This window comes from Coturnix japonica, chromosome 19, assembly GCF_001577835.2.
Source record: "Coturnix japonica isolate 7356 chromosome 19, Coturnix japonica 2.1, whole genome shotgun sequence".
Taxonomy (NCBI): domain Eukaryota; kingdom Metazoa; phylum Chordata; class Aves; order Galliformes; family Phasianidae; genus Coturnix; species Coturnix japonica.
The window spans coordinates 6,618,507-6,632,937 of record NC_029534.1 but is presented as its reverse complement, the minus strand read 5'-3'; the positions used below and the strand labels follow the sequence as shown (position 1 = coordinate 6,632,937).

At 39.3% G+C, this 14,431-nt stretch overlaps 1 protein-coding gene across 10 annotated transcripts in view; it reads left to right on the top strand.

The window, feature by feature from the left end:
- BCAS3 (BCAS3 microtubule associated cell migration factor) overlaps positions 1 to 14,431 on the top strand; it is a 299,242-nt gene that overhangs the window by 68,195 nt on the left and 216,616 nt on the right. The window lies entirely within an intron of this gene.

Below are 14,431 nucleotides of genomic sequence, written 5' to 3'. Positions count from 1 at the left end.
CTGGCACAGCATCCAGATGTTCTGACAGGTATCCAGAGGATCAGCATGTTTCTTAAATTATACTACTGCATAAGTATTAAAATAAAATGAGTGACTTCACTGACACCAATTTCTAAAGGAACTTAAAGCAGTGTTACGTGTTTTGTTCTTGAAAAGGTTGCAGCTGTGTGTCTTACTTCTAAGTGAAATCATCTCTGATCTGAAAATACTTCTACGAAACTCCTCAAAAGTTCCCATTCCTCTCAATAAATGAAGAATAACCATGGGCAGCAGAGATTTCATCTGTTAATAAATCTTCATGTGACAACTGACATGCTTATTATTCCATTTTAAGTCAGCAAAAAAACGGTTGATTGCAGTAGTAGTGAAAGAAATGGCTGGTGAATCAACAGCTTCCTCTGGCCAAAATCAGCCATTTCTAAACAAAATGCCACAGGGATCTTGGGGATGAAGTCCCGTTTCAAAGAATAAAGCTAAGTGTCTGTCATTTACATTTTTACTTGCAGTGACCAGTTGGTCTTATTCTGACATCCCATCTGTTATGTCAGAACTCTTTAGTAGTTGTGTGCAGTTTGTAGCATTTTCACTGTGAGTTTTTGACATGTAAAACTGTATTCTCATCTGGTTGTGTTTTCTTCTGTTACTTAAGAGATTTTGTTGTGGAACTCCGTGGGATATAAGTGAGAATCAACCACGTCAATTCCAGAACAGTGTTATTTTTGCTTTGTACTGTGGCAGGAAGGGAATAAATACAATAAGTCAAGTAATGCTGATTAAGCAAAAGAGCTGCTTAAATCAGAAGATTGTATAGATTTTAATTTAATGTTTTCTTAAGATAATTTTATGATTATATAAGTGTATGGCAGACAGTGTTCATGCCAAAGTAAATTAATTTTTTAACTGAATATTTGCATACTATTGGATTGCTAGTATTATAATCTGGTGCCTTTGCTTTACTCAGGTGCTAAAATAAAGATCCTTTGTGTGTGATGTAGCAGACTGTTACCTGAGGTCTGATGGTGCTGTAAGGTATTTCAGGGGAAGATGCTTTTTCCAGTCCCTTATTTTTGACAGTTTGCAAGTACTGCATTACGAGGTATTTGTTTGGGGAGTGATTTACAGCAAGGTACTGAATCACACTGCGTATCTTGGGTACAGAGCAATATCAAAACAGTTGAAAACTATTACCTCAGCTGCTTCCAGTATGAAAACAGCACTTCACAATGTATCCTGGGTTCTTTATTTAGCTTCAAGGCAGAATTTCATTTGAAGCCAGTATTGTAACATCATCTTAATCCATTATGTCATGGTGTATTGCCAGTCAGCTGCTTTCATTACAAAGCAGAACAAAACAAGAAGTGGCTTTTGATACTGTCATCTTCTGTTGGCTGCTTGGACTGAAAAAACACCTTTACTCATAAGTCCAAGTGCTGTCTGTGATGCTGCAATAGGACATGGTGAGTGCAAGCTGCTGCCAAAAAGGCAGGCAGTGATCTATTTTAGTGGACTGCTTTATTATCTGTGTCTGATCAAATACCCTGATTTCATCATGTCTCATCTGAAGGGCTCGTGGGATCTTCAGGTCTGTAAAAACTTAAATATTATCTTAAAAAAAAAAAGAAAACAAACCAAAAAAAACCCCACAAAGCAGCAACAAACAAACAAAAATCCACCACTGATGCTGGAAGCCACTGATGTTTAGTGGACGTAAACTACAGATGTGTGTGATTTCTGTGTTCCATGGCCAGGACAAGCTGCGTTCAGAAGGTATTGATTCCCAGTCAGATAATGCTGGGGGTTTGTGCTATGTGCTTTCATACCAAACAAGGTGCTTGCAAGGGGTGTGGTAACGAACTATAAGGAATTAGCAGGACAAAATTTATGGATTTAGTTTTTAGAATAGTTCCTGATAAGGAGTAATGTATTTTTTTGTTGTTGTAGAGGGGGATATCCAAGAGAAGGGAAAAAAGGCTCACTAATGTCAGTAAATGGCAAATTTTCCACAGTTTTTCTTGTAGAAACCAAAAAGAATTCTTTTTTATTCCTCTGCAATGCAAATAAATGGTGCGGATGTCCGAGCTGGGTTGAGTGGCAACCAGAACTTGCTGTAAGTGTGGCCCATGGCATCAGCTGCATTACAAGTCTAAAAAATGAAGGAGCAAGCAGAGGTGTCTCTGTGCACTACTTCATTTTGCTCTGGAGAAGTTTCTGTAATTATTTAGATCCACCTTTTGCTCAGCCACTGCTTTTTTTTTTTTTTCTGTTTTAGAGGCATGCAAACACAGTAAACTTGGCATACAGTTAGCATTTTTTTTTCTTTAATTAGGCCTATGGCTGCTCTGAAAATCCAGTTGTAAAATAGCGAACAAGCTTCTGAAATACCATTGCTGAGTGTGCATAGAGGGCACTGTGGGTGTCAGTGAAAGGCAGCTGCTGCAGGCTGCGGTAAGCGTCGGGTCCACCCTTATATTTTTGGACAAAGGAAGAAGCCTTCTAACTTTTAGGAGGACTTTTATTAAAGCCTTTCAAGAGGAGAGTTAAGTAATACAAGGAAGTGAAGTAATATTCATGCTCTGGGGACTCTATTCCTGTAGCTCTGGCACATATGTTGATGTAGTGGGAACAAGAAGCTTATACTCACAAAGACTGTAAGAATGCTTACTTAAATTCACATATTAAATGAAAATCGCTTCAAGCTTCTGTATGGGTGCTTTTACTCAGCGTTAGTATCGGGATGGTGTATTTGGGCTTGATTATTCACTTTCAGATGAATTCAAGGTTGGTTTATTATGCACGGTGTCCACAGATAGGTAGTACAGTTTACTAATTCGGGTAATTTAAATGATTTTTTCAGAGTTCATTTGTGTACATATTTTTCCTAATTACACTTATTCGAGGAAAAAACATGGATAGCTTCAGTGTGGGTCCAGGAACAAGGCTGTCTTTTATAGGATCACAGTCAATACACCTTGGGTGCACAAAAATAACTCAGTTTATCTAGCAACACCCTGGGTTACAAATAAGTCATCTGCATGATTGGTTCTTTTTGTTGAATATATTATGTGCTCTGTTTGTGTGGTTTACTGGACCACAGTCTTAATCCCATTTTGCATGCCAAAACTGTAAGATATTAAAGACATGAGTTATGTACAAACAGTATTAATTGCACATACTCTAAGAGTTTTATATTAAACAGCAGTATTGACATGAAGCTTTGTCTTCATCATGACTGAATTTCTACTATATTTAAAATATATTCAGGATAAGCATTCTTACAAGATTTTTTTGGTTATTAGGATGTTTTTATGTCAAGAATTTGTCACTGGTCCCCTAATCCATATATTTATGCATACATACACATTCACACACTTATATGTATAAAAACCAACAAACCACACAAATAGAATGTCACAATCAGTGCAGAATTGCAGAAGAATCCTATCTGTTACATGATGGAGATCAAGAGGAATTTATTATGTAGGCTCTGTATGAAAATGCCTTGGACTACATTTTGGAAGTTCACAAAAGGAAGGGAATACACTATAGGGGATTACTTAGTTTGAGGAAAGCCTCCAAGCTTTTAATGTGATGGTGAAGGTCTGCCAGGAATTGTAAGCGTATGCAGTGTCTGAAATGGGGAGAGGAAATGAGAAGAGGGAAGGGAAAGGATTAAATGCTACCAATTAGAATCAGTTGCTCAATGATAAACTGGATTAAATCTAAAATAGAGTGTGTCTAGACTGGAGACTGAAAGAACTGTACAAACATCCTCATTTTTCATTATATTGTATTATTTGATGTTGTAACTTAGAAAGGAGGAAAAAACCTCACCAATTCTGATGTCAGCCATAGTCCATTAAAACTAATTCACTTTCTTCCATCGTAGACATTGAGATGGTTGTTAGTCACTGTTGTTAAAGTCAATAAATACACTAGTCTGCACAGGCCTCTGGCATGAGCTGCTATGGAAATTTCTGTATTCCGCTTCATTTAAGCGTTTTGGGGTTTTTTTGCTATTCCCTTTAATATTGGTCCAAAGCATTTGTTGTGTTACTTTCATGTAAGGTCTCAGGACTCAAGTGAAGTTGTGGGTGCAAGTATCCCAGATTGAGAATTAAGACTGAAACGTGATCTGGGAGGCGTGAGGACTTCAGCCTCTTGTTTTGTGTAAGCCATCCCAAATACAAACCTCATAGGGTATGTATTGTTTGGATTTTAGATTTCCATGATTAAAAGAAATGGTGGTTGTTGTTGTTTATTGTTTTTCAATGAGAATTTACTCCCCACCCCCAAAGGAAAGTAAAAATTTCTTTTTGGAGAGCAGTGAGATGCTGGTTGTTCTTTTTTTATCTTTTCATGTAAGAACCTGAAAACCCAGAAGGGGAGCATTTGTTTCATGTTTGAAAAGCACATCAAAGTATATGTTATTTTTTTCTAGAGTATCATTATACTCTTCCTCTACACTTGAGGAATATATTCTGAAATGAATTGGAAGTTGTAGTTTTCATACTATTCCATTTTTTTTTCATCTGATTCTTCATTTTTATCTATGATTTTAAAAGAGCGTGGCCTCTTTCTACCATTTCTAACCAGGTGACTTTCCAATATGTTCAGGTTCCTGATTCTCTACCGACTATAATTTTAATCCTGGCAAATTATTTCCATGGATTTTTATAAAGGCATAATGGGAAAAAAGCCTCCAACCACCCGTGCTTTTGTTTTTAAAGGTACATGAGTGAGTTTTGGGCATAGCAGGAGCTTTGTGCTGCACTCCCCGTATTTAGTTCTTTTGTGGGGTTTTGTAATGTATCATTTCTGTGGCATTAATCATCCCGTCACTGGATGCACTTCAATGGGCTCAGCACTGACACACATGCAAACACATTGTACATAGACAGAAAAATTCTGTGCCCCTGGTGTGTGAGAAAGATTATGGAAAGATTACACAAACACTGTCCATTGCTTGAACGTGTTCTAATGAGAAGCCACCAGCAAACAGTCATTGTTTACAGACCACATCTTGAAGGAGAAGTTAAAAATACAGTGAAATTTACGTGACGGAATAACGGAGCGAAGTGAACTCCAAAGCAAATGCTGCTTGGTCGGCTGGCTGGCACGCAGGCTGTGGTGTATGGCTTCTATTCATAGATGTGAAATTAAAGGATGCAGTTAAACGCAGTTGTGAAACGTCCAGTCCAACAGCTGCATTTAGTTTGTTTTTCAATTTCTCATTGCCTTTCTTGTTTATTAGCTGTGACTCTGAGGTCAGAATTAAAACAAATATTTTAATGGCAGCATTTATGATGTTGGCAGGGAGCGCTGCGGCTCAGCGCCGCGATTCGGACACGGCGATCTGGGTGGTGTGAGGAGTCCCCTCCAACTTGAAACGGAGTCACCATTGGTGAGACTTCTCCAGTGTAAAATGTCTGTAAATCACACAACCGATGAGCACTGTGGAATTGGGAATCTGCTGTGGGGTTCTTTCAGCAAAATGGAGATGCTGAAAGGATCTCAGTTTTAGGAGGCTGAGAGGGAGGATCTTTATATCGATTTTCACCACGTTAAAAACTAACAAAATTCCTCTGTTCCTTTTGACAGATCAGAGGTATAAAGGCCTTTATGAACTGTGATAATTAAAACCAACTTGTGTGTAAATTACACACGTCTGTCCGTCCTATCAAAGTGGTTATACTTGCTTTTAAGAGTAATTTTAGAGACTATGGGGCTGTGGTTTTATTTTGGTAAACTGTCATTACTTCGCCACATTTAAAAGAAAATTAAACACTTTATTTGTGCTCACGCTGAATATTAGTTGCTAAATACATCATTGTCCACACTTGTGCAAGTTCTGTAAAACCATAGACAATGCAATTAAAATAGAATCCATAAGGAAGAAAATAAGATCAGTCTTTAAGAAATCACTTCCATACAGATCGGGTTTTATATTATATTAACGTTTCTGTTAGGCACATTTTAGGGTAAGTTTCCCCTCCACCTTGTTGGAAAACAGAACATTTTATAGACACATGAAGCTTTATAAAGCATTATATATGGCGATGCTGAAAGCCTCCTTTTCTATTTTAACTTCGTATTTAAATATGGAATGTTTTAGAGTTTAGTGTGTAGTCTTACTAATGTTTTGAAGATGATGAATAGTAAATTATTGGAATTTGGGGAGCTGCATAGATATAAAGGGTTTTAATACAGGTTTGGTAGTGTTTGAAGTTACAGCAATTCTTTTCACCTTCATCCTGATGTAAAGACCTGAAATGATGCTGGGCTGTTAAGTGTGCTGGGAAGCAGTGGGCTCAGCCTTTGGGTCTAATCCAGCTGCTCTTCTAGCTGTAACACCGTACCAGCTGTTATCAGGAAGCCTGATATCCAAACACCCTGCTTATTATCTCTGTACCTTTGTTAGTTATTTTCACTTTTCCTTTCACAAAACGTTTCCTACTGTAGTATCTTCCATCCACAAATGTGGGATAGTTTTTAAGATTATTTGACAAAGGAACTTCTCAGTATTTACATTCATCGCTGTAACAGATAGGCAAACAAATAGGCAGGTTCTGTTTATTGGTAGGGTTTGGAGTCCTAAAATTGGGGTTTGGTAGGATACGACTTCAGTCTGGTTTTTGACTGCCCATAACATACTTTCTAGTTGCAGAGGTTCTTTCACTGACACCTGGATGAAGCACATTTTCCAGTGCTGAGATTTTCAGCTAATGAATGTGTGCCAGGCTTAGCTGCTTTCTTGTCATGTCTAGGGAGATATTTTATAATCAGTTATAGGTATTTCAGTTTAAAACGAAATGTACTGTATGTCAGAGTTATTGATCGTTGTACAGGTTAATGATGGTTTTTGGCAAGCTTTTTGTGTGTTATATGAATGATAGCTGCGGTTTATAGGTTAAATTTCAGATTGTTGGTGACAGTTTTAATGAACACTTTAAAATCATATTCATTTTATTGTCTCTAACATAATTTCATTCTGTGCAATTCACTGGTTAATGGATAGTCTGTTCATTTATCTAGTGCACGGGTCAATAAGTTTCGTTCTCTCCTCCCTGTAAGAGGGGAGGAATGGCCCGATCCTCTCCTGCTTACAGAGGAAGGTATGTTTTATATCATCCCTGTCGCACACACTGTGGGGGCACAGCACCAGCAGCAGTGGAGGGTGCTGCAGGAGAGTGCAGGCAGTGCATGCTGTGCTGTCTCCTTCCCAGGCAGTGCTGGCAGTTGCTGATGTGCTTTTATTCTTTCATTTTTATTTTTTGTCACAGTGACTTTGTAAGCCTGAAGGGAGATTGCAGCCCACTTATGTGTTACACTGTGCTGTGGTGAGGAGGAGAGTTTCAAGCGAAAATAGGTAGAAATGCCATTTGTAGGCTGTTGCAGTTAATCTGTACGTTCTGGCAGCGTAACTTCTCAGTCAGGATTGTGGTGGAGTCAGCGGTGGTAAAGCAAGAAGAGAATGTGCTTTACAAAGCTGAGAAATCGCCTCGCTTTCTGGCTGCTGCATTCGTGCTGTAAGTGGGTGTCAGGGTGAATAACCTCCATGTCTGAAGTAAAATCCCCCGCCTCCAGCTGAACTCTGGTAGCATTTTTCCAGGCAGTGTGCTGTGTTTCTGCCAGGTTGCTGAGATACATGCCTCTCAGCTCTTACAGAAATTTGAGACAATTAATTTTTGTTCCTAAAGCTGGCACCGTTCCTTACAAGCGTTAGAGGGATGCCAGTTATCCGCTGTGGCAACTAATCACGTGCCCATATTGCCTTTGATTTTCTGTATTCTTCTGTGCCATTGAATTGGGATAGTCTTACATAAGTGGAGAACAATTTCTGGCTTATCCCAAGAAGCAGAACCAGGCTCTCCTTAGCTGAAGATAATGTGAATCAGACCTTTGCAGGACTACCACACTTATAAGTTGTTTTTAACCTCCACGTAAAAGAGCACTTTGGGAGCTCCGTACTGATTGCTGTAATGCTTCTCAGACACAAAGTCTTAAGGATGTGTGTGAGGGAGGGGGATATGGAAAAAATCATTTTAGCAATTTATAGATAAAAGCCAAGAGTGCTCAGCCCTGCATTTTAAATATGTTCTGTAATTTGTTGGATATCGGTGTGTCAGGTTTGATTCTGAAGAGCATCTTCTGGCCGTCTTCTTCTGTGGAAGCATGAGGTCAAGAGCACTGATCTCATGAATGATTCTGGAAGGTAGACTGAGCTCCTGGGAGAGTCAAAACGGGTAATGGTATGTAGGTCTGAATTCCCTTTTCCACCCATGTTCATCAGCAGTGCTTGTGCCTGAGCAGCAGCAGCAGGCCCTGCTCCCACCGGCTGCCTGGTGTCTGGGCCTCTCTTGGTTGGATGGCACAGCCCTGGGCATGGATTCCTGTGGAAAGACACAGTGACTGTAGTGCTGCAGGCCAGTCATGGATTGCAGCACGTCAGGATTTTGCTTGCTTTCTGCTGTTTGGTTTTGCTGTCCCCCATCAGTCAGACACTCTGAGGATTGCTCTGAGAGTCAAGTAAAGAGCAGAAGTTCATGCACCTACTTGAAATGTAAATCGTTTGTGTCTGTTACTGCAAGCATTGTCTTGTTTCTCAGTTACTCTGAGGAGGGAAGGCTTCACTGCCAAGAACTGTATCTGCATAAAATCCAGTAGGTGGCTGTGGGTAGCTGGGAAAGATGAGAATTATCCTGTACTGGATTTTATATTTTATTTTTTGAGAGCTTGTGTTTCAGTTGCCAATTTTGTTGAAGCAAGGAGCTGGACTTACAGCCTCTGGGAGGGGCGCTTTGTTACAGAAGCGTGGTGGTGGTCTTCTGGGACGGCCTGTTTGAGTACAAGCTTTTCTGTTCACATCCTAAGTGTGTCCGCAGAAGTTTGTCAGCTGCAGGGTTCTGTAATGTTCTTCTTCACCATCTGGGGGGGTGTAATTAAAAGCAATGTTTTTTGGTACAAACTCTTAAAAAGAAATAGAAATACAATAATTATAACTTTTAAGTACACTTTCAGTTTGGTAGTAGCACAGCTTTTAAATTTATGGGATGGGGGAGGTACATTCTGCTATATGTTAAGTAACATATATCAATAGCATTATATACAATTAATACATACTGTGTACAGATGTGTAAATTCATACAGCTACCTTACAAGTTTGGAACACGTTGTTTTGACCAAGAAAGTTTGTAGATACAGCAGGAAAGATTTTGTATGTAAGACTCGATTGCTGCTGAGTTAAGGGTGAGATTATTAATGTTAAGAAAGATTTCAAAGAAACAGGTGAAGAGAGGAAGAAATGTTCTCAGTGAAAAAGAAGTGGGAGACTTTTCAAGTTGTGGGTAGTTAATTGAATGAATAGTGGCCTAATTCCAGCAATGCAAGGAGAAGAGGTTAGAAAAAAAGTTTGCAAACAGTATAGGAAACAAAGCACAGAAATCAAAGCTATTGCTGCAGTTTCAACCCAGTTTATTGCAGTAGGAGTGGTTAAAAAGAAAGGTACATTTAAAATGAATTGTAAGAACTTCAGGCTTCTAATGTTAAGGATTGAGAGCTACTATTAAGTAAGCTAAAAGGATGAGAAGCTGCCATCCACTCAAGGTCACGCAGCAAGTCTGTGTCAGCAAAGGATGTTACAGGGGATTCTGACTCCATTGCTGAAACCATGGAGTGATATGTCAGACCCAGGTCCTTTTGTGCTTACATTTGTTAGTTATGGTTATTTAAATGTCAGAGAGAACGTTTATAAAAGGTAATAAAAGACCAAAAGTGCTGTTCTTCATAAATATCAGCTTTTCTTCTATAAAATGTGGTAAGTAAATTATCTGCTTTCCAAAAGTGTTACTCCTACCAGATTAGTGACTGAGAGCTGTGAAGTGCAACGCATCTACATTTTAAATAATTACGCTTCCTCGGCTACAAAAGAGTTTTTCCGTCCATTAATAATGAGAAAATTAATGTTGGATCAGCAGTGAAACAGATGAAGCTGTATACCCCTTGGGATGCCTGACTGCACCCTTAACAGACCTGAAATTCCTCTGATTATTTAAATGTTCTATATTGAAATGTGATGGTGGCCTTGAGTTAATAGTTAAAGAGGTTTAAATTGGAATGTCCCTGCAGAAGTCTTTCCCATTGCTTGGAGCAAGTGGGCAGAAAAATACCTGATTTGATTGTTGGAAAGCGTTGATAGTGCCATACAGTTTAACAGGTTTGTTTGTGTTTTCTACTTACTAAACTGTGTGATCAGACTTTTTTTAAGCATGTAGATTACTTCAGGGTTGGAGGTGTCTTTTATAATGGCAAATTGATGTATTGAAACACTGGTTTCCTGCAATCAGTCATGCTGGGACTTTTGTAACAAGTACAGCTATCTTAACAAGTTTGCAAGATAGATCTTGCTTTGGAACATTGCCCTCCTGAATGTGTCATCTGGAGTAAAATAAGCTAACAAGTAGTTATTTAGTGACAGAATAATTCCTTGCTTTTGCTCTATTTTGACTTTTGAGATGTGTATTAAAAATAACAGAATGGCATCGTACTCAGTGAATTACAGTTGCAAAGGCTGTCACAGGATTGCACGTGCTTGGGAGAAAGTGAGAGCCTGTGATCAGTAGCTTGAAAGCCATTGACAGGGGGTATTTTTTGCTGCAAAATGTAGAAAAGAGGACCTAACAAAAAAATGCAGTTAGTTTTAACACAAGGTGTGGTTTAAACAGATAGTCTCATAGTGATTAGGCAGGTTGATGTCAGTGAGAATGGCCTCTTTCTGAAATTATTTCCATGTTTATTCTTCTGTACTTTAAAATTTTTAGTGATATACATCCCACCCTTGCTCGTTTGTTTGTTTTCCCCATTTTACCTAAAGGTCCCCTACAGGAAACCCATTTTCATTCTGCAGACATATTCCTTTAAACCCACAAATTCTCTGTTAAATAATCACAGCCATTTCAGATAGCTGTGATTTAGGTAAGTATTGTTTTTAGGAGTCTGAAATGAAATCTCTCTTTGTTCCCTGAAATTTTTACCCTGGAAGTACATGGAAAAGGATCTTAAACCTGGGGAGAAGTGTATATGTATATGGAAGTCAGTAATTGGGTCTTTGTTTTATGTGGGTGAAAGGGATGTAATGACCAGGGCTGGTGTTGTACAGGGTGTTAATTCTCCCATTTTTTTATTTTGGAAGGATACGGTTATCAGTGTTTTAAATTAATCACTACTTAACCTTTTTGAAAGCTGTCTTTATTAATCCAAGCACCGGACCTATTATCTCTAAAGAAAGTTACCCCCCAAGCCAGAAGGAAGGACTGCAGCAGTAGTATTTCCTAGAATGTTTAAATGGAGCCCATGTTAACTAACTTTTATATAGATTTCTTTTTCCACACCTTTTTACAGAAGTCTTGCATTTTATTAGAATTTGTTAGTCACAAGTAAAACAGGTGAGTTTTAATATCTATTGAATCTATTGAAGAGACGTGTGGGCACTTGTAGAGGTTGGTCTGCTCAGGTATCACTAATGGTGAATCTACTCTGTTTTAGTACTTCATAGGTTTGTAATTAATTCTAGAATACATTAAAATGATTATCAGAACACTCATTTAGCACAGCAGGCATTGTTAATGAGTTGTTAATGCCCTTTAGCATTAAAGACATGTGAATATATAAAAAGGGTCGAATTATTTCCCATCTTGAATGTAGCGGCAAAAGCTCCGCAGACCTCAAGGAGGCCAGGATTTTGTCCTCCCTCTGTAACATTCACTTTATTGTAATTCCAATTAGAAGAGAAAAACACAATAATATATTTCAGCAGTAAAAAATTTACTGCAGTCTGTGCGACTGGAGCAAAGCCTCAAACACCACTGTAACGGTGGTGGCTGTGGATTTGTGTCCCTTGTGGAGGAGTTACAAGCAGGGCTGGAAGAAAAGGAGTCTGTTCTCTTTGATCTTTTGCCCTCATTTACTCTGCTGCCCTCAGTGTGCGTTCTTTAGCTTAGGGAGGGAGAAACCCATCCTGATCGAGGTTTACTCTTTATTGGACCATCAGCTGTAGTCAGTTAGTGTTTGGAACTGCTGAGTAGTATTAAGCCATAAAGCATACTGCTGAGCTGTCTGCTAGGCATAACAAAGGTCTGGTGGATTCTATACATCCACCCCAACATCCAGATATTTGGATTAAATATATAACTGTCCTGATAAAGTGCAGAGCAGTCGCCAGAGTGCACTCACTGGTAATTATTCAGTTACAAGATAACTCGTTTTCTGTTTCTTTTGCTGATTCTTAATAATTATCTTCAATTTTTTTAGGTGTCTTTATGTGCTTGGTTTTTCTCAGTGAATTACAATAAGGTCAGGGTTTCCTTATTTAATTCAGCTCTCAGAGACCAAGTTTTGTAGTGATGCCATTTGTGTTACACTTGGAAGCATACACGGGCTCAGCAGCATTAATAGTTGGGTATATTTTGATTAGTATCAGCCTCATAGAGGAGTTAAGTGAGTAGAAATAAAGCTGCTGTTCATTGGTAGGCTGCATGTTTCATAAAAACACAGACTGTATAGGCTTGGTCACATCTTCCGTGGTTGGTTTGAGGCTTGTGGAAAGGACTAGCAGTGCACCCAGCAGTGTGAGGGGAAGGATGCAGAGTGAGTGTGCAGGCAGTTGGGAACGCTGTAACCGGTGTGGTTCCTCTGCATGCTCTGATGCTGGCTTTGGAAACCTACAGAGCACAATATTTCAATATTTCATGGTGTCTGTCCTCTTATTAAAAGAAATACCCATGTATCTGGGAAGTTGCTCTTATATTTTAAACACTATTTGTAAAATGGAATATTTGTGCAGGGGCTGTGCAGGTCTTTGCGTGCAGGAAAATGTCAGAGTTGTGTATCTGTAAATACCTGTGTTCTTTATGCAATTGTATGGCTGCTTTCCCAAAATGTGTGCTCTTAGTGTTCTCAGAACAAGTCCAGCACAGCTCGAATGCGTTGAGCTCTTCAGCAGTCGATTACAAAATGGCATTGCTTTGGAAGGCGGAGAGAAACTGCTGTTCTGAAAGGTGACATTACTTTAAGTGTATTTATTCATGAGACCTAAACCCAAGGTGAAATTGTGCACATCTCATTTGTATGCATATAATAAAAAACAATGCAGTTCGATAGGTGTTATAAATAGGATGTGGTGGAGATGCTCAGGCTGCTAAGGTTTCAAAGATTTTATAGCAAGTACCCAACTGAGATTTGCTGCTCTCTAATTTTGCCTTTTGGGCTAACCAGCTGACGCCTAGCTGAAAAGAGTTATGTTCCTACAAGGCCACAGAAGCCTTAGTATTCAGTTTCCTTCGGATTGTGGAGGACTCTGTGTACCATCAGCAGCTCCAATCCCACCCTTTAGGCCAACCCTCATCTATCAAACCCGGGCTGAGAGCTAGCAAGAGGAAGCTCCCAGATAAACATACAGCAGCGCCTCAACTCCTAATCACTCTGGGCTTCCGCTTCCAGGCCCTATAATTAGAAGTCCTTCTTTTCCTTGTATTCCCAGTTGACGCAAATGCTTTTTGTGGCTTGGCACCTCATTTAGGGCGTGGGCTTAGTTTATGGCCAGGCCAGAGTCTGGTTTAGTCTTCTGATACTGCATAAATAGCTCTTAACCCACGGTCTACATCTGTACGGGTTTTTCCTTTTATGCATATATTTGCTTTATTTTTTTTAATGTTTCTGTCCTGAAAGAAGCATGTCGTTTCCCAAACGCATGCATGGGAAGCAGGCAGATGTGTCTGTCAGGTAAAACAGAGCTGCAGGAACTTTGTTATTCTTTTTGCATCTAGGACATCAGGTCCCTTTAAACTGGGTTTTAATCATCTCTATGGATTTGATAAACCACACAGTAAAGCAGTCGTTAACTTAAACTAACTGTACACCTCACGCTATGGATTAAAATAAGATCAGCTTTGCTGGAAGGTGCTTACTAATTACTGTCTGCTTGGCACATAGGTTTCTGTGGGTTCTGTACATGTAAGATGTTCTATTGATTTCAGATGGTATCTGTTAACCAGGGATTAATGCCAGTTTGAAAAATAAGCAGGAAATCCTTGAGAATTACTCACTTCTCATCTGTGGTTATTAATACATGAAGTACATCGTACGAGGAAAACATTTTGGAATGAGCTTATGATAACTTTAACCCCTATTTCCGTCTAAACAACTTCTTGAGAAAACTGTCACAAAGTCTTTGAGAAAGTGGAGCTGAAGTTTCCTGCACATGAAAGAGAAAGTGAGGTCAGTGCTGTGTCTGGAGGTCAGTGGGGTGGGCAGAGGAACGCTGTGCTGTAGGAATCTACAGCTGTGATTCTCTATGTGAAGCAATGAGAGGTGGAGGACACCGCACCAAAACACACCTCCCATCTCCTGAAACGTCAGGTTTAGTGCTTGAGTAACA